Below are 19,080 nucleotides of genomic sequence, written 5' to 3' on the forward strand. Positions count from 1 at the left end.
CCAGTGGCATCCTGGAGCACACTAGCAGAATTGTGCCCTTGGTGGCTCTTTGCTGCCATCTTTCCCACTTCCCGCCTCACAGGACGACATTTCTCCTGTTACAAGTGTCAATAATAGACCCAACTGATCACCTCAGGGCACTTTCTATCATAATGAGAAGTAATGGCTGCTCTTACAATGCACCTATAATGGACTTGAATATAAGAAACGTTTTTGAACAGTGAAGTGCGATAATACAACTGTGAAATTGACTGATTCACAAGCAGTACTTTTCTAATGCTATTTTACAACGATATGTTGGTCCTTTCCACCCCTTTTCTTTCCTTCTTTCTACTCTTATTCATGTTTCTCTTTTTCCTTTTTTGATTTCCTTGTCCTGCCTTTGTGATTTAGTTATTTAACTTGTCTTTTCTTTCTTTCTTCCTTTCTATCTATCGTTGCCTCTCTGTCCTGTATTTTCCTCGTCATCTGTTTCCTTCTCATTCCCTCTTTCCATGTCACTCCTTCCTCCCTTTCTCTTCCACTGTCATTCTCTTTCTTGTCCTTTCTTTTTTCCTCTTTCACTCTTTCTTTTGTTCTTTCTCTTTCTCTTTAACTTCACTTCTCTCTTTCATTCTCTTTGTTTCCTTTTCCCTCTTTCATTCTCCCTCTACATATATACGTCTGTCTCTGTCTCGTTCTCTCTAGTTCTTTTTTCTATCTCTCGTTCCATCCCTCTATCCTTCATACCATCAGTTCTTTGTTCTTTCTTCTTTTTTGTTCTCTCACACATTCCTATGTTCTTTGTTTTCTCAACTGATCAACCAAACAAGCTCCACCACACTTAAACGTCTTCCAGTTGTGTTAACCTGTGCACATTTCTGTTGAAAGCTACATTAGACGATCTGGCAAATCAAACTCAAATATTAACCAATCTTGTTTTCAATATTTGAAGAGCAATCTAACTTTCTGCCATACATATCATGAACAGAACAAAACATATGAGACCTCTCAATGACAAGCAGCAAACTCGTTGTGCTCCTCCAACCTGGAATGCAATAATGGCTGGACGTTGACCTCTGATGTGAGCTAATTACAATAGGCAACAGTTCATACTGGAATACATCAATGTATATTAGGCCACTTCTAGTGTCAAAGAGAGTTTAGTTTGAGGCCTGTGGTTTGTAAATGGTCACTATTACATCATCTTGCGAGCTTGAGGGAGATTGTTTGCATTGGATGTTTTGGAGAGTGATCCACTGTAGAAGGACGTGGAGGTAACGCGTTGAAGGAATTACTTTATTCGCTCTTTTATATGTAGTTAAAGAAGCACACAGTCGTGACATTGAGGGGTCTTTATCCTAACGTCTGACAGTGGGATTTCCAAAATTGGTTTCTGCAAGATGGTGGTTTAAGCTGGTTTAGCAGAGTATCCTCCCTGCCACAATAAAACAGAGAGAACTATGTCCAGCCACTGAGGCTGAATGAAAAGAGGGATAATAACGAATAGGAAAGAGTTTTATTACAGTGAGAATCATTGCACTATTAGTCTTCCTTGCGATGTAGTATTTCCAGGCTTCACCCTCTTCCACGTTGGCAGAGTGTTAATAGCTTGCGACCAGAAGCAGGATGAGTTGATATATGATTACTCTGATAATAATGTCTAGGGACAGGAGGTAAGGTTGGTCTTCCTTTTAGAAACCAGATTTTCAAATATTTCAGTTTGGGTTATACGATTTTCTAATGCATCATCCACCAGAACGTTGAACCCATGACAACAATTGAACATTATGGTGCTAATTTAACAGTTTAAAGAATACAAGAAACCAGGAGAAATAGAGAGAGAAAGAAAGAAAGAAAGAAAGAAAGAAAGAAAGAAAGAAAGAAAGAAAGAAAGAAAGAAAGAAAGAAAGAAAGATGCGAGGAAGGAAAGAAAGAAAGAAAGAAAGAAAGAAAGAAAGAAAGAAAGAAAGAAAGAAAGAAAGAAAGAAAGAGAGAAAGAAAAAAAGAAAGAAAGAAAGAAAGAAAGAAAGATGCGAGGAAGGAAAGAAAGAAAGAAAGAAAGAAAGAAAGAAAGAAAGAAAGAAAGAAAGAAAGAAAGAAAGATGCGAGGAAGGAAAGAAATAAACACAAATAATTGGTAGAAATAATGAAACAAAAAATGATAGAAAGAAAACAAAAGACGAGCAAAGGAAGGAAGAAAGCAAGGAAGGTACGGAGGAATGATAATCATTGAAAAATGAAATGATTGCTTCGAAACTAGTCAATTTCAGAATTGCATCATTGCACTTCAAAGTTGAAAATGTTTTCCTATAGTCAAGTGGTAATGGCAGCCATTGGCTCTCATTGTTATACAATGTGCCCTGCAGTGATCATTTCAGCCTTTTCGAGTATTTGTGATAGTTTGACACATGAGCCATCGTACCCTGCAAGGCATTAGGAAAATGGCAGCCCCAGAAGACAAATCGAGTATTTATTTGTTCGACTATTTAACATTTTTTTACATGCCTGTTTTCTCCAGGGTGTCACTGGTAAATACACCACTGTTTTAAGATAAAATATTTAATGAAAGTTATACTTTAAGAAGTTCACTAACAGAAAGCAGCAGTGTTGCGCCCGAGCCTTTATGAACACCCTAGTACTTGTCTTCATTCTCATTATATTGAAGGCAGCAAGGGTAGCATCTACCCAGAACCACACACAACTCCTTCAATTGAACAGTAATTTGGTCAAAGGTGTAGAGGAGCAGATGTGTACATCACAGACAGACCCTGCCCCCTCACCTCCGTCATACTGGATGAAGGACAGGAAGACAGTGTGCATGATACCAGGTATTATCCCAATACCGCACTGAGTGTATGAAAGACGCTATGCACTCAGACAACTATATCGAATAAACCCTTATACTGAGGTGGTAGCAGGAGAGTTGCAAGAACCACTGAATATCGAGGAGTTGTAAAGAAGATCTGACATGTGCAAAGTGGTGTCATAAGGAGAAGATACAATGACTCACTGAAACGATATAAGAATACTTAAGAATGAAGATGTAACTAAAGACACAAGAGTAAACATATGTACGAGTAAGAAACCAGAGAAGATGAGTAACCAAATGGGTAGTGAATGTATATATGCAGAAACGCAAGGTAAATGAGCAATTTAGAAGCTTGCTGCAGTAGAAAACATTGCATGCGTGAAGAGGTCATGTTGAACAGATGGATGCCGGCTCTCAATGACTGTAAGCGAAGAGCTCAAAGGAAAGGGACCAGAGCTACAGAGCTGACAGAAGCTGGAAATACAAATTCATGCACAAAGAAAAGTTGCTGGCCAGAGATCAAGGATGCCACAGCGAGAAGCTAATGAAGGGTACAAGGGGAAGTAACGAGGATAAGCAACATACGCAGGACATATTTCTCGTAGATTAAGTAAATTAGTGAACATTTGCAAGTGCTACGTATTGACAATAAAAGATGCAGAAAAGCCTATGTGAGGTAGAGCAGCCAAGTCTCCAGAGGCCAAGAGTAGTAATGACACCCAGCTTAATTGAATTCAATACCACTAAATAAAAGGTAAAAATTGACAAAATCCTGGTCTCCTCACACGTGATTCAGAACTCGAAAACAAGGCCTATTCAGTAAGCTCCAGACAAAGGTAATGGTGTACCTACACTCCCTTACAAGTCCCAGAGAAGAGAAAAGCCTGCAAGGTAAACTACAAAGAAGAGGACTTGGCTGAAGGCTTGGCTGATTACAGATGGTGAACTAATTGGGCAAGTTATGTTATGTTATCAAAACGCTCGCCCGAAGGCATCATGGCGCTAGGGAGCTCTGAAACAGTTTAGTCAGTGAAGAGAAGAAAAAAAAGGGAGGTAGCTAAAAAAGAAGAAGAGTCTTCAATTTTCGTTGGAAAGAAAGATGGTCAACCACCTTCCGTAACTCGATGGGGATTTGATTCCAAATCCTCGCTGCCACAACTGAGAAGGCGCGACCCCCGGTGCCCGTGCGCCTAAACCGAGGGATAGCTGTCAGGAGAGCGGAGCATGAGCGCAGAGTACGGGACGGGACATAATGCACAAACTTTGCTTGCAAGTACTCAGCTCCAGCGTCATAGAAGGCACGATGAACTATACACATCGATTTAAATTTCACATGAGCTGCCACAGGAAGCCAGTGAAGTTGCCGAATGGTGGATGTAGGACCACTCTTGCAGCAGCATTTTGAAGGAGTTGCAGCCACTTGAGTAAGTACAAGGGTTGACCCAAGTAGGATCAGAGCAGCTACCACAGGTGCCTGAGACGCAGTGGGGATGTAAGGAAGGACCTTCTTTAAGATCGGAAGTTTGAAATGACTGGTCTTAGACACTGTGGCTACTTGATCTTCCTTTATAAGGGAAGAAGAGATTTTTATCCTCAAGTTTCTTACGGATGAAACTGGGATGGGGAGAGGGCCCAAAGAAGTGGGCCAAAAGTCATTTGTCCAGAACAGGTGGGGGGAGGTGGTACCCACAACCAGGACCTCAGTCTTGCTGGCATTAAGTTTAAGCCAGAATCTGGGTGTCTTCTGCATAGGAATAAAAACAGAACCCATGGGATTGGAGGAAAACCAACAGAAGCCTAATATACACATTGAACAGGATGGGGGACAGTGCCGAACCCTGAGGGACCCCACATACTATAGGAACAGGGGCTGAGCGAAAAGTGGGGAGAGATAACAATTGGGACCGGTCAGCCAGAAAGGCAGAGAACCAGTTAAGTACTTGCCCAGATAGACCGGCAGCAAATAGTCGGGAGATCAGGGTAGTATGATCAACAGTGTCGAAAGCCACCAAAAGATCTAATAACAGGACGGCTCCGACACTACCGCGATCAACCAGACAGTTGAGGTCATCCAGTACAGAATTAAGAACAGACTCAGTTCCTCTTCCAGGGCGGACACCAGATTGAAACTCGTCAAAGAATTGAGAGGACTCAAGGAAATTGGAGAGAAGAGGAGATACCAAGGCTTCCAAGATCTTCATAAGAAATGGCAGCAAGGAAATGGGCCGCTAGTTGGAGAGTACCTCATGATCTGAAGAGGGTTTCTTGAGCAGGGGAATGACCACAGCGTGTTTAAGGGAAGGGGGAATCACTCCAGTTGAGAAGGCGAGATTAACAGCAGAGGTGATGTGGGAGATCATGTCACCAGATATAGCTTTCAGGAGGGCCAGGGGTACAGGATCAGCGGGCGATGCAGATTTAAGCAATTGAATTGCATGAAGAATATCGGAGGGAAGAAAAACAGGAAACCTGGACCACAAAGAAGTAGTAGGGGAAGATTTGACAGGAGTCATAGTAGGAGTCTGAGTCCTTTCCTCTGCGTTTATAGTATCTCTGATGGTCATTATTTTGTCCACAAAGAAGGAGTACAAGGAGTTGCATAGTACTTGGGAAGGCAGCACCGAAGGGCAACTAGATAAGGGGGTGGAAAGGGATTGAACTAGGTCAAATAGGGCCTTAGGTTTGTTAAGTGCCTCATCGACCGTGTAACTAAACTAGGCTTTCTTAGCAGTTGTGATGGCTGTGTGATATATAGCACGGGTATTAAGGAAGTGGGTTTTTCCTTCACATGAGTAGTTGGCCTGCCATTCCCTCTCACTTTGCCTACATTGAAGTTTAAGGGCCCGGAGTTCTATGGCAAACCAAGGTTCTGAGGGGCGTAGTCTTTGTTTAGATAGTTTCATAGGAGCCAGCAGATCCGCAGTAGCTCTGTAGGCCTCTTCTAAGATATGCAGGGAACACTTATTAACTTGTCCGCAGTGATCCAGTAGGGACAAGACAAGTGAGTGATACGGACCCCCCCGCCAGCTACGTTTGAAGTTAGCAGGTTTAGAACAGGGAGGAAGAGGAGTCTTATCATTATATGAAAAGGGGACCAGAAAATGGTCTGACCACGCCAAAGGACTAGGGGGTGCTAGTGATAAAAAGGCTGGGTGGGCCAAAAATTCGATCAAGAACATTTCCGTGATTATGAGTAGGATGTGCCACCCTCTGGGGAAGGCCTAGATCCAACATAGTGGTTATAAAATTATTCACTTTCCCTGTGGAATTCGGGGTCTGAGGTAAATTAAAATCCCCAATGACTATCAACTCAGGATAGAGACTCAGGAGTTCAAGTACCCAGGCAGGGAATTCGGTACAGAAGCTACTGTCAGTGGCAGGTGGACAGTATACCAACAGGACGGAGGAAGTGTCATTAGGGGATACTGTAATGCGTAACAGGAGGCATTCCATTTTGAAGGAATGACTCGGAGTGGTGCATAATACCTTGTATTTAGATTTGTAAATCAAGGCCACACCACCACCTGGATGGGAGACACACAGTCTAAATGCGCTATAATATAGTTGTGAGGTAGGGCTTGCACCAAGGCCGGACCAGATGAGTCTCTTAGCCAGGTTTCTGTAATGAATAAAAACTCGAAATCATGAGAGGATAAGAGATCATAGCAGTCAGAGAAGTGTGCGACCAAGGAGCATACATTTAAAAGGCCACAGTTTAGTTCATTCTGTTTCTTGACTTTGTCAAAGATGATAGGAGGTAAGGCCACTCCCACAGGAAATCTAGTGTCCGGGGGGGGGGCAATGAGAATAATTCTGAATGATCCCAGATAAGGGGAGAGGTACTTACCCTTCGGCAAACACCCGGCGCCATCCACGCACGGACGGGCACAGACGGGCTTGCCCTAAGTGTGCCTTTGGCAAGTGGGTAGTGGAATGACGTTGTTCTCTGCACTTGAGTTTAATTTTACTTACGTGTTGCTAGTGAGCCGAGTGTCCAAGGTTGGGAAAGGGTGCCAACCTATCATGAGGGCCTATGCAACAATGAGCATACAATGTTGCATCAGCCAATCAGTTACTGTTGTACTGTTCTAATCTGTATTATACGTAGTTAGAGGGAAGTTTGAGGCTTGCATACCAGAGAGGAGCAGCCAATAAAGTAACTAACACTTATAGGCCCTTTAAGTAGATATTTTCCCATAACCAGTCCCTGAACCCGATAGGTTTTATTATTTACCACGTAGGATGATGTCATAGCTGATGCACTTTGGGGTATAAAGTCTGTGTATAACCAATTTGCAGTATGAGTGTGTAGACTACAAACGGTTGTTCACCAGAGTGCCCTACTTTATTGAATTGATAATAAAGTAGTACTTTGCCATTTTCTTTGAGTCTGTCCGGTCATTTGGGTCCAACACTGTTTATTATGGTAATCCCATTTTGCACATATATACGCCCAGAAAGTGCTACTGCACAAAGTGACCCAACCAATCAAAGACCACAAGTGCTAGTGGGAAGAAATAAAACATAGATATTGTTATGTTCTGTTATTAGCCGTTTATACTTTGCACATCACCACAGTATTTGTTTTAAAGCTCCAAGCCATGTCTGTTTGGAAGTGAATTGTGACTCCCACCCAGGGTGTCAGCGAGACCATGGTCTTTGGGGTGAAAAGGAAATGGGGGCGAGGAGAGTGGGAAAGGGGAAAATTAGGAAAAGCCAGGGAGTCAAAAGCACACAGACCTGATTCACAACATGAAGAGAAAGGAAAACCTAATAGTAAGTGATAGGGATTGCTGGGATTAATGTAAATCTAATCAACAAAGGGACGAGGGCTTCCTTTATTGGATGTCAGAACATTTGTGGAGGCCCTTAATAGTGTGTTGGTTGTGTTATTTTATTTTTGGAAATGTATTTGAAAATGTGTAACGTGCCAGAAAATCTCCTGCGAGCTTCTATGAAGCATGAAATATCTAAAGAAGCAGGGACCTCTGGTTTTAGGGACAACATGGAACGTTTATATCAAGAGATTGGTTGGACACCCAGGTGGCGAGGCGATGTGACCACAATGAAGACATTAGCCAAACATGTTGATCTGTGGGATTGGTTGGAAAATTATGCACACCATAGCGATCTCAAAAGATACAAATAAATTACGTATATCTTATACACATATAGGATTCCTCAACAATATCTGGACCTATGTCCTTCGGTTAGACTGAGAAGATTTATATTCTTGGTTCGAATTGACCATCTCCCTGTATTGGCAGTTATAGGATGTGAGAGACAGTTGCAGGTAACAGAATGTATCTATTGATTATGTAAGAACAGTGGAATACAAGAGACAGCTAAACATATTCTGACCGAGTGTCCTGTTATGGTTAAAATATATCAACTCCATTATGGTAGATATGTTCACCATCTAGATTCAATAAGTGAGCCACTCTTTTGGCTGGAATGTATAAATTCAAGAAATATGAGTCGCCTTATAGCATTATATAATGTCTGGATGACAGTGGAGAAAAGTTTGAGTATCAGCATCTGAGTTTAGCTGTGTACAATTATGGAACTGAGTGACATGGGAACAAGTAATTCATTCACTCTTACCAGATGGTGACTACTGTACATAATGGATATGGTATATCATACCCAGATAAAGAATTGAACGATCTGAGTAAGTATAGGGTGACTAAGTGATTTATTTACTTTGTTTGGGAATGTTATCTAGATGATGAGAAATTTTTGTTATGAGTGGCATAGAGTATTATTTATTTCTTAATTTTATTTTTAGTCTACTCTATTTGGTTTATGTGTTTTGTATTGATTCTGGTTTGTTTCAGTGACTGATTGAGAAATAATGTAATGTACTAAATAGTTGACTATGAATGTGAATTGTACGATTTATTATGTGAAAAGTGTACTTGTAAACTGTGCCACATTAAATAATTATAATAATGATAAAAAAGCTTCTTTGGACAGTCATCCAAACACTGAAAGTCTCTTGTCCCGGGTATGCGAGCACTCAAAACATAACTGTCTTAACATCTAACTGTAATTTATTTCCCATTCATAATTTGCATATTCTTTTCATCCTAACCATGCCTTGCCAGGCACCCATCACTTCCCGGGTGCTTAAAAGATTATGTCAAAATCGCATCAAGGATCGCCTCTCTAACAGGAATCAATGCTATACTGTTTGGAAGTGAATTGTGACTCCCACCCAGGGTGTCAGCGAGACCATGGTCTTTGGGGTGAAAAGGAAATGGGGGCGAGGAGAGTGGGAAAGGGGAAAATTAGGAAAAGCCAGGGAGTCAAAAGCACACAGACCTGATTCACAACATGAAGAGAAAGGAAAACCTAATAGTAAGTGATAGGGATTGCTGGGATTAATGTAAATCTAATCAACAAAGGGACGAGGGCTTCCTTTATTGGATGTCAGAACATTTGTGGAGGCCCTTAATAGTGTGTTGGTTGTGTTATTTTAAGTCATTTTGTGAATGAGTGATGGTCTTGTTGTGTACTGAAGACTTCCTGGGAGCTTTGGTGGCTACTAACCAGATCATCATATTGGATCCCCTCCTGCTTGTGGCTGGACAAGGTTCTTTTATAGCTGAGACTGATGACCCAGGTGTGAGAGACAAGAATTGAGTGTGTACATCATAAGTGCTGGGGACACAAAAGGTGTGTTTGACAACAAAGGATCTCCAACGCCCTGAGCAATACAAGATTGGCCTCGGATAGAAAAGGGGGAACAAATGTTACCCATGTTTTTCGATTTCCACTATAAAAGCACTTACAAAATGTTACCTAAAAACAAAATTTAAGCTGAATTACAGCAAGAACATGGTTAAAAAATAGTAGTTCCCCATACTAACGAAAACATAATTATACAGCAAATATATGATGTCACATTGTCCCAAACCATATCGGATGTTGTTATGGATATAAATCATATAAGGGGAGGGCCTTTGTAACCTTTCAATGTTTGGGCAAGTACAGGTCATGTGCTAACGCAGTACTTATTTGATACAGAAATTCCCAGTTAGAAAACTATAAAATAGTTAATGATTAGTTGCACAATTAATAGTCACAATTTCATGGACCATAATCCAAGTAGGGTAATGGGGCAACAGTTTTCACCACCAAATTCCTTCCTCCCATGAATGGCGCTGGTTAAAAAGGATGAAACTGCAAAGAACACTGGAAGGCCTTGGCTAGATTTCATTAGTTTAGCAGCTTCACTCCTGGTTCTCATGCAGTACCAGCTCAGCATAGGTTTAAGCCACTTGCGTCTGTCGACTTCATACAGGGAGGCGCATGTAAGTAAAAAGTGCATTTCATCTTCATCGTGTGATGTACACGAGGGCCATTTAGTTGCAATGTGTTTTCACCAATCGCTAGTAGACATAGCGAGTGGCAAGATGCCAAGGCGGAATTTCATGTAGTGAGATTTTGCTTGCCTTGGGGTGGGAAAATCAAGATAGGATTCCATGCCTAGTTGCATTTTGACTGACATAAAGTTTGATGACAGGTGACATATGTCTAGCTTATCTTTCAAAAGCCAGTCATTAAAAGAATTAATTAAACTATTTTTTAATTGCACAGCAAATTTTGTGGATTCATTCCACCGACCTTCAAAGTTCAAATTAATTAATGTTTTAATTTAAATACCTGCATACAGGACATAAAAGATGATCTAAAACAGTACAATTTCCCAAATACTGTACATGTCACCCAACTCATTTAGCCACTGAAAAATAATTTAAAAAACGATCTTACTCAAGATAAGTGGGTTCAGACACCCCTGTAATGTAATTACCAAAAATACCACAGTCTCCCTCAAACTTGACTCACAGGGTACAATGACTAACAGCATAGATCGAAATAGGGGTGTTAAACAAGGATGCGTGACGGCTCCACTCCAATACAATTATTTGTCTATGACCTTCCTCAGGCCCTTTCAGCTGTGCATAATTGTCCACCAAAAATTGGTCTTACCCATTGCTGTGTCCTAGCATATGCTGACGATATCGTCATTTATTACCATACTTTTGGTGGATCATCACGATCTGCGGAAGCATTGTGGAGATACACAGAAACAAACGGTTTGGTCATAAATCGAAAGAAAACCCAGATTATGGTCTTCTCTGGCAAGAAGATTGCTCGCACCAGATTATTGGTTCGTGAATTAGAGATCTTACACACGCCCCAATATAAATATCTTGGGGTGGAGATATAAGCAATAGGAGAGTACCTATCATGTATACATGCATGCACTTCCAGGGATACTCAGATCAGTGCCCTCTTATATCAATTTACAGTCAATCATAGTCGTTATACGATTCTGTGGGGTTCGGCAATTGTATATCCAGGTCTTAGTACCAATGATTACATATGGCCTGGAATCACTTATATTGATTGATCTGAAATGGCTGCAAAAAGTGGAAGGCAAGTTTTGGAGAAAGATCTTAGGTCTCCCCACTTGCATTCCAATGGCCATAGTCAGACTAGAACTAGGTCTACCATCATTAATAGCAATTGTGTTAAAAAAGCGTGCTGTAATGTATTTGAAAATGTGTAACGTGCCAGGAAATCTCCTGCGAGCTTCTATGAAGCATGAAATATCTAAAGAAGCAGGGACTTCTGGTTTTAGGGACAACATGGAACGTTTCTATCAAGAGATTGGTTGGACAGCCAGGTGGCGAGGCGATGTGACCACAATGAAGACATCATTAGCCAAACATGTTGATCTGTGGGATTGGTTGGAAAATTATGCACACCATAGCGATCTCAAAAGATATAAATAAATTACGTATATCTTATACACATATAGGATTCCTCAACAATATCTGAACCTATGTCCTTCGGTTAGACTGAGAAGATTTATATTCTTGGTTAGAATTGACCATCACCCTGTGTTGCCAGTTATAGGATGTGAGAGACAGTTGCAGGTAACAGAATGTATCTATTGATTATGTAAGAACAGTGGAATACAAGAGACAGCTAAACATATTCTGACCGAGTGTCCTGTTATGGTTAAAATATATCAACTCCATTATGGTAGATATGTTCACCATCAAGATTCAATAAGTGAGCCACTCTTTTGGCTGGAATGTATAAATTCAAGAAATATGAGTCGCCTTATAGCATTATATAATGTCTGGACGACAGTGGAGAAACGTTTGAGTATCAGCATCTGAGTTTAGCTGTGTACAATTATGGAACTGAGTGACATGGGAACAAGTAATTCATTCACTCTTACCAGATGGTGACTACTGTACATAATGGATATGGTATATCATACCCAGATAAAGAATTGAACGATCTGAGTAAGTATAGGGTGACTAAGTGATTTATTTACTTTGTTTGGGAATGTTATCTAGATGATGAGAAATTTTTGTTATGAGTGGCATAGAGTATTTTTTATTTCTTAATTTTATTTTTAGTCTACTCTATTTGCTTTATGTGTTTTGTATTGATTCTGGTTTGTTTCAGTGACTGATTGAGAAATAATGTAATGTACTAAATAGTTGACTAAGAATATGAATTGTACGATTTATTATGTGAAAAGTGTACTTGTAAACTGTGCCACATTAAATAATTATAATAATGATAAAAAAGCTTCTTTGGACAGTCATCCAAACACTGAAAGTCTCTTGTCCCGGGTATGTGAGCACTCAAAACATAAGTGTCTTAACATCTAACTGTAATTTATTTCCCATTCATAATTTGCATATTCTTTTCATCCTAACCATGCCTTGCCAGGCACCCATCACTTCCCGGGTGCTTAAAAGATTATGTCAAAATCGCATCAAGGATCGCCTCTCTAACAGGAATCAATGCTATACAGGGAGGCAGCTCACCATTGGCAGGCAAGACTTTCAAGTAGTCCACAAGCGAAATGTCATATCTGTGTTATCGATCATGTAATATCTCAAGCAAGAGTGAGATAAACCATCCTTCAGACTCATTAGGCCATACCCAGGGTCAATCAATGATCTTGAGCATTCATGAATACATTCATGATAGAATCTAATATATCACATAATTCTGCAAAGTATATATGCTATAGAAAACACACACATTGTGAATGACATATATCATTGAATTAAATCTGTACATCATATTAGCAAATACTGAAGCCACATGTTGCAACATTGTTACCATTGACTGGACAAACAATCTTGTATGTAATAGAAAGTATGTATGTATGTTATACGTAAGCAACAAAGGGTTGTACATAGGAGTCACACATAAAAGGCTACAGCAAGGGTGAGAGGATAGCAAAGTGTGTCTGGATAGGTGGACGGAGTCGGGGGGGGGTAGCTGGTGAGGGGAGGAGTAGAGTTTTGTGGAGTGGTCAGCGATTGGTGTGATGCTCCTTGAGATGGGATATTTCAGGTCCCTGCTGAAGTAAAGGATAGATCTATGATGGCAACTAGCTCCAGAGACAGGGAGTGTACAAGCAAAATGCCTGTTTCCTTCTTTTTCCCTTCTGGAGCTTCTTTGTTTGCCGTCTAGCCATGTGGTGTCGTCTCTTGGTGCATCGGTCCAGGTAGAGCGAAAGGCTGGAGAACAAATAAGGTACAAACAAGAGGAACCTTTTGGTGAAACACCAGAACCAAGGGTAACACTGGATTATTACCATCATTTAAACTATTTGTACATTTTGATAATCGGAAGAAGGACGAAATAGAAAGGTACTATTGGAATTCACTATCTTTTTTTATTAGAACACAAACACACATACACGTATACTAAAGAAACGATTTATTGACTTATGATGATAGAACAAAACATTTGAAATAATTGAAAACACAATGGAATGAAGTATGAAGGGTATTGCAGAACAAGTTATTTGGAGCAAGGTATTAAAGCTAATATTGGTCATTTGCTTTAATTTCTTTTCCTTTTTATTAATCAAATTAGTTTCCTCGCCGAGTTTATGCTCACATAGTATTTGAAATATAATCTGCTGACAATTTGATCTTCTACTACTATTATTATTATTATTATTATTTAGTTTAGTTGTAGTATGAAAGATTTGTACAAGTGTAGAATGATTACAAATTGACCATGGTTGTTTTCTTATTACTTCGATAGCCTGGAAGAGGATCCAATGGTTCGCATTATGTGTTGGCAACCTAAAGATTTAGGATATTCTGAATTACACAATATAATTTGTATATGATGTCATGTGTTCACAATAAACTGTTATCATTTTATGAAAATAAGTGAAATGTTACATTTATAATAATTAGAAAAAACGAAATAGGTAGCAAAAACCTGTAGTACAATTTAGGGTGCCTTACAAGTGAATAATCATGGAAAACCATGTAGAGGGATGGTGGATCTAGGTGAAAATATCAATGTATTTACTGTGAGGTAGAACACCTCGAATTTAAAACAACACATTTAAACTAAATTAAATGCAAGAGGAGACCCCCAAACTCCGACATCCGACCCCAACCCAACCCCCATCTATTTTTTTGTCTGAATTTGTTCTTGTCAATTCAAGGTTTTCTACCTCACAGTACTGGTCTGCGATATTTTGTAGTGATAGCGTGATGTTTTCATTGTGACTGCTTTGTTGGTGTTACAGACAGGCTCTCTTGAATATAAAATATATAATACAATATTGACTGATTTGTAGATGATGTGGGCTGTCTTGAATATAAAATTCCTGACATAATATAATATAATGTATAATGCAATCATACCGACCGGGACTCACCCACCCTAGCTTAGACCCCCGCCTCCCAGAGGGTGTCTGCAGTGAAACACATGAGACCCATGTCTTCAGGACAGAAACATGGCGTTCAGCGACTGCGGGCTTTAGAGGCTGTGCCCGAATATCAGTCACTATACATACATGTTTACACCATGCTTGCAGGATATTTCCACACCCTAATTGATGGGCAGAGGACCCGCATCTCAGAGTCAACCTTCTGAGTCTTCAGGGTTGGTGAAGCGAGGTAGGCTTGCAAGATGATCCCAATGGAGTGGATAGAGGTAGGATTATGAAGGTGGATCCCATTGAAGGTCAGAGGAGCGCTGGCTTCTTTGGAGATGGTGATACCCACTTGCTGTCTACCTTCGGCTGCGGCGCATTGAGCCCATTCCTTATCAAACAGCCACACTAACACAATTCCAGGCCGCAGGCCCTCTGCTGCTTCTGCGAGGCCCGGGGTGTGTCAGCGAAGAGATTAGCAGGCACGGAACCGCCTCTGCCATGAGGAGAAAAGACTTACTGTGCAATATATTTTCTCAAATATGTGGATGCAGAATGAGCTTTCAGCATACGTTTTTTCGCACCACAAATTGAGAGGAAAAAAGAAAGAAAGAAGGGAAAGAAAGAAAGAAAGAAGGAAAGAAAAGGAAGGAAAGAAAGAAAGAAAGAAAGAAAGAAAGAAAGAAAGAAAGAAAGAAAGAAAGAAAGAAAGAAAGAAAGAAAGAAAGAAAGAAAGAAAGAAAGAAAGAAAGAAAGAAAGAAAGAAAAAAGCAGGAAGGAGCAGAGGGAGAGAGCGGGTAAGGCGTAGTGTTGCAATGACAATTGCAGCATAAAATAATGTTTCCTGCACTCTAGTCTTTCACTGAAAGTTTATGGCAGGTGGACCACAGCTATAATCTTTGTATTGAAAACAGAACAAAGAGCGGGAAAGCTTAGCTGTAAAATGGCTGCACACAGTAGCTACTTGCAGGGCTCATTTCTGGTGATAACTAATACATTGTATGTATGGCAGTGCCCCTTTAACTAACTGTGATATTCAGTTCTACAAAAAGCTGATTGTTTATTTCTGTGTCTGCTTGCAAATAAGCATTATTGCCGCACTCCGAGAGGGAAACATTTCCATTGTAAGGGTTGTGGTCATTTGTCCTTGAAATCATAACGTTTTAGAAACCTATACCTATTGAATGCAAGCTCCAGTCTTCATTTGACTTACTATGTAAGTTCACATATAGCTTTTTGCATTTGTTTGCTGTTTATTATTTTGCAAGAAGCATGTTTAAGTAGGGAACACATGCATCAGTACCTCTCACAGGCCTCACCATTGGATCTATGAACATGAAAAACATACTACAGTGGCGACTGCTGCTTTTTTGAAGCGCTTAGTGGAGGTGATTTAAGTGAGCAACCAAATGAGCCAGCCAGGGGCGTAGCACACAACTTGGAGGCCCGCCTGTGAGCCATACTGAGGGGACGGCACTCACCCAACGTGGAAAAGAAATCACGGGCCGTGCCACACTTTGGGCCTGCCTAGATTACCACGCTTGCGCAATACGCACAAACGTGCTGCTGCAGGGGTACTAGGAGAAAGATATAAAAATGTGTTTTAATGCATTATACAGCACACTTTCTGAGAAAAATTAGCTAAAAAGAATAGGGCTAGTAGTAATGAAGATGACCAATAAGTAATTGCGGACAGAACAGGACACAGATGTTAAACGGCGCCTGGGTTTCGCTGTTAACAAAGGCCCAGCAATTACTAACATAAAGCATTACACTGTTAGTACTTGCATTCAAATGCTTAATGTTTTAGGCAATTGAAATCGTGATTTGGGTTTAGTACTTGCATACCAAGGGAGTGATGCAAAAGGTAGAGAGCGGACAGGAGACCGCTCATTCTCACAGCAGTCCATAAGTGTGTACTTTTAGACTTAAAGGAGAGAGTTAACTGTGTGTAACATTGAAGCTGCACTAGAATAGTCTCATTAGAATGTGTAAAGAAGTTAAATGCCCCCACACAAATAAATGTGCCCCTCACCCACTACCCATGAAGTTAACGCCTCTTCCAACATTTGAAGGGATAGCCCCCCCCCCCGAAATCTAGGTTTCGTTGTGCCTCTGAACACAAACACACACAGCATTCACCATAAACACACACACACACCCAGCCACCTATACATTTAAGTGTGTACCCTGTCACCATACAGGCACACCCAGGTATCCACCTATACATTTATGTGTGAACCCTTTCACCATACAGGCCCACACACCCAGGCAGCCACCCATACATTTAAGTGTGTAGCCTTTCACCATACAGGCACCCAAAAACAGCCACCCATGCATTTAATTGTGCACCCTGTCACCATACAGGCACACCCAGGCAGCAACCCATACATGTATGTGTGAACCCTTTCACCATACAGGCGCACACACCTAGGCAGCAAACCATACATTTATGTGTGCATCCTTTCACCATACACGCACTCACGCACAACCAGACAACCATACCTTTAAATGTGCACCCTTTCACCATACACTCACACAGGCAGTCACCTATACATTAAGTGTGCACCCTTTCACCATACACTCACACACGCACACCCAGCCAGCTATACATTTAAGTGTGCACCCTTTCACCATACACACAAGTAACATCCAGGCAGTCACCCATACATTATGCACTCACTCATTCATGCACTTTACATTATATACATATATACACACACACACTTACATGCACGCACACACATTTAAAGAAAATAAATGTTCTTACCTTTAATCCGTTGGTCCACGGAACAAGGCCTTCAGCTCCCTGCAGCAGCCAGGACCGCTTGTTCCCGTCATCGGCAGAGGATCTTGAGCCCTCCATGTCATGGTGTGGAGGGGGCCCTACTACTTCAAAAAGAAATGGTTTCTTTTTGAAGGCAGAGTGACTTTTAAGTCATAGGTCTCCCCCACCCCATGACATGGATGATGCCACTCTGCCTTCCTAAAGACATTATTTCTGATACGCTGTAACCGAAATAATTTCTTTATGAAGGCAGAACGATTTAAAAAAGTAATTATTTCATTTTTCTTTTTTTTAAATGTTTAAGTTTTTTTTCTCGAGGGTCCCCCCTCCCAGGCCATGTACGGGCAGGGTCTCCCGCCCCGCAGGGGTTGCTGGCCCCCCCCACAGCTATGCCAGTGGAGCCAGCCTGAACACAGTAGAGTTCACTTGGGATTTCCCTCCCAAGAAATGTTTTAGAATTGTTTGAAATGGTACATTTTACAATGCACATTTCAGGAGAAATGGCTTCAAAAGCCATTCGAATCTAAAACACTTCTGTAGGGAACCATGTGAAATATTACAATACTTCAGATCCCAGATTGCCTACAGTACATTAGAGCATTGTATTGCAGCAAACCATGGACGTGGCCATGGGCATCAGTTACAGGCAGCTGGCGGTGCCAGCTGCTAGCCCTAGCAATCTCGCTTGTGAGTCTACCATTGCATCTGTTGCCCTGGCCTACTGGCTCTCTCAAGTAAATGTCAAAGTGCAGTGTTTTGCTGAGTGAATAAACACTGTGGGCCCGATTCATGTCACCGCCGCGGGCACAGGAAATCTAAAACCACCCGCTTTGTTGAGTCTGAATTTCGGGATGTTTAGACAATGGGCATAGTTAGTTCGAGTAGGTCTACTGGACTCTTTTCTGGAGAATGTGTTCATCATATATTTAGGTGCTGAGTTGTTGAGGCACTTGTGAGTAATCATGAGCATTCTAAAGGCGATCCTCCTGGATAGGGAGCCAGTTGGAGTTATGTCGGGTTTGTGCAATGTGGCTAGATCGAGGAATATTTACGCCAGCTCTGAGAGCATTGTTTTGCATTACTTGTAGCTTATGCAGGTTCCTCTGGCTGGTGCCCAAGTAGAGAGTATTACAATAGTCCAGTTTGGACAGTATAAGGGCTCTTGCAAGGGTGAGACAGTTATTGGTGTTTGGGAATGGTCTGCAGGCATTTATTAGTTTAGATGTGTAGGCCGTTGAGGATGAGGTGGTGTTAATTTGTCTTTGAAGGGTTAAGGCATAATCTAGATAGAAGCCTAAGGTCTTTGCTTCCTTGTCAACTATGATGTGGTTGCCATCAATAATGAAGGAGGAGTATTTGGGGCCTACTTTATTGAGTCTTAATTTGGAACCAATGAGAAGGATCTCAGTTTTATCGTCATTAAGACAAACGCCGTGATTTGTCATCCACGCCTGTATTTTACTGTAAATATCGTTTCAGTAGTGTGGAATCTGATTGGTAGTCGCCTGAAAGAGTGATGAGTATTTGCGTATCATTCGCGTAATTCGTGTATGATATGCCTAGGTCATCTAAATGATCGAACAGGAGCTTGGTGAATATATTGAAAAGGGTGGGGGAGAGACACAAGCCTTGTGGGACTCCGCATGTGATAGGGGAGGGATCGGCAGAGGCAGAGAGGGAAACAACTCTCATGGATCTGTCCGCTAAGAAGGAGTTCACCCAGGCTGCAGCTTCGCTAGAGAAGGAGACCTGCATGTGTGTGTGTGTGTGTGA

This window comes from Ambystoma mexicanum (genome assembly GCF_040938575.1).
Source record: "Ambystoma mexicanum isolate Mex_15411 chromosome 12 unlocalized genomic scaffold, UKY_AmexF1_1 Mex_chr12_unloc.1, whole genome shotgun sequence".
Classification (NCBI taxonomy): domain Eukaryota; kingdom Metazoa; phylum Chordata; class Amphibia; order Caudata; family Ambystomatidae; genus Ambystoma; species Ambystoma mexicanum.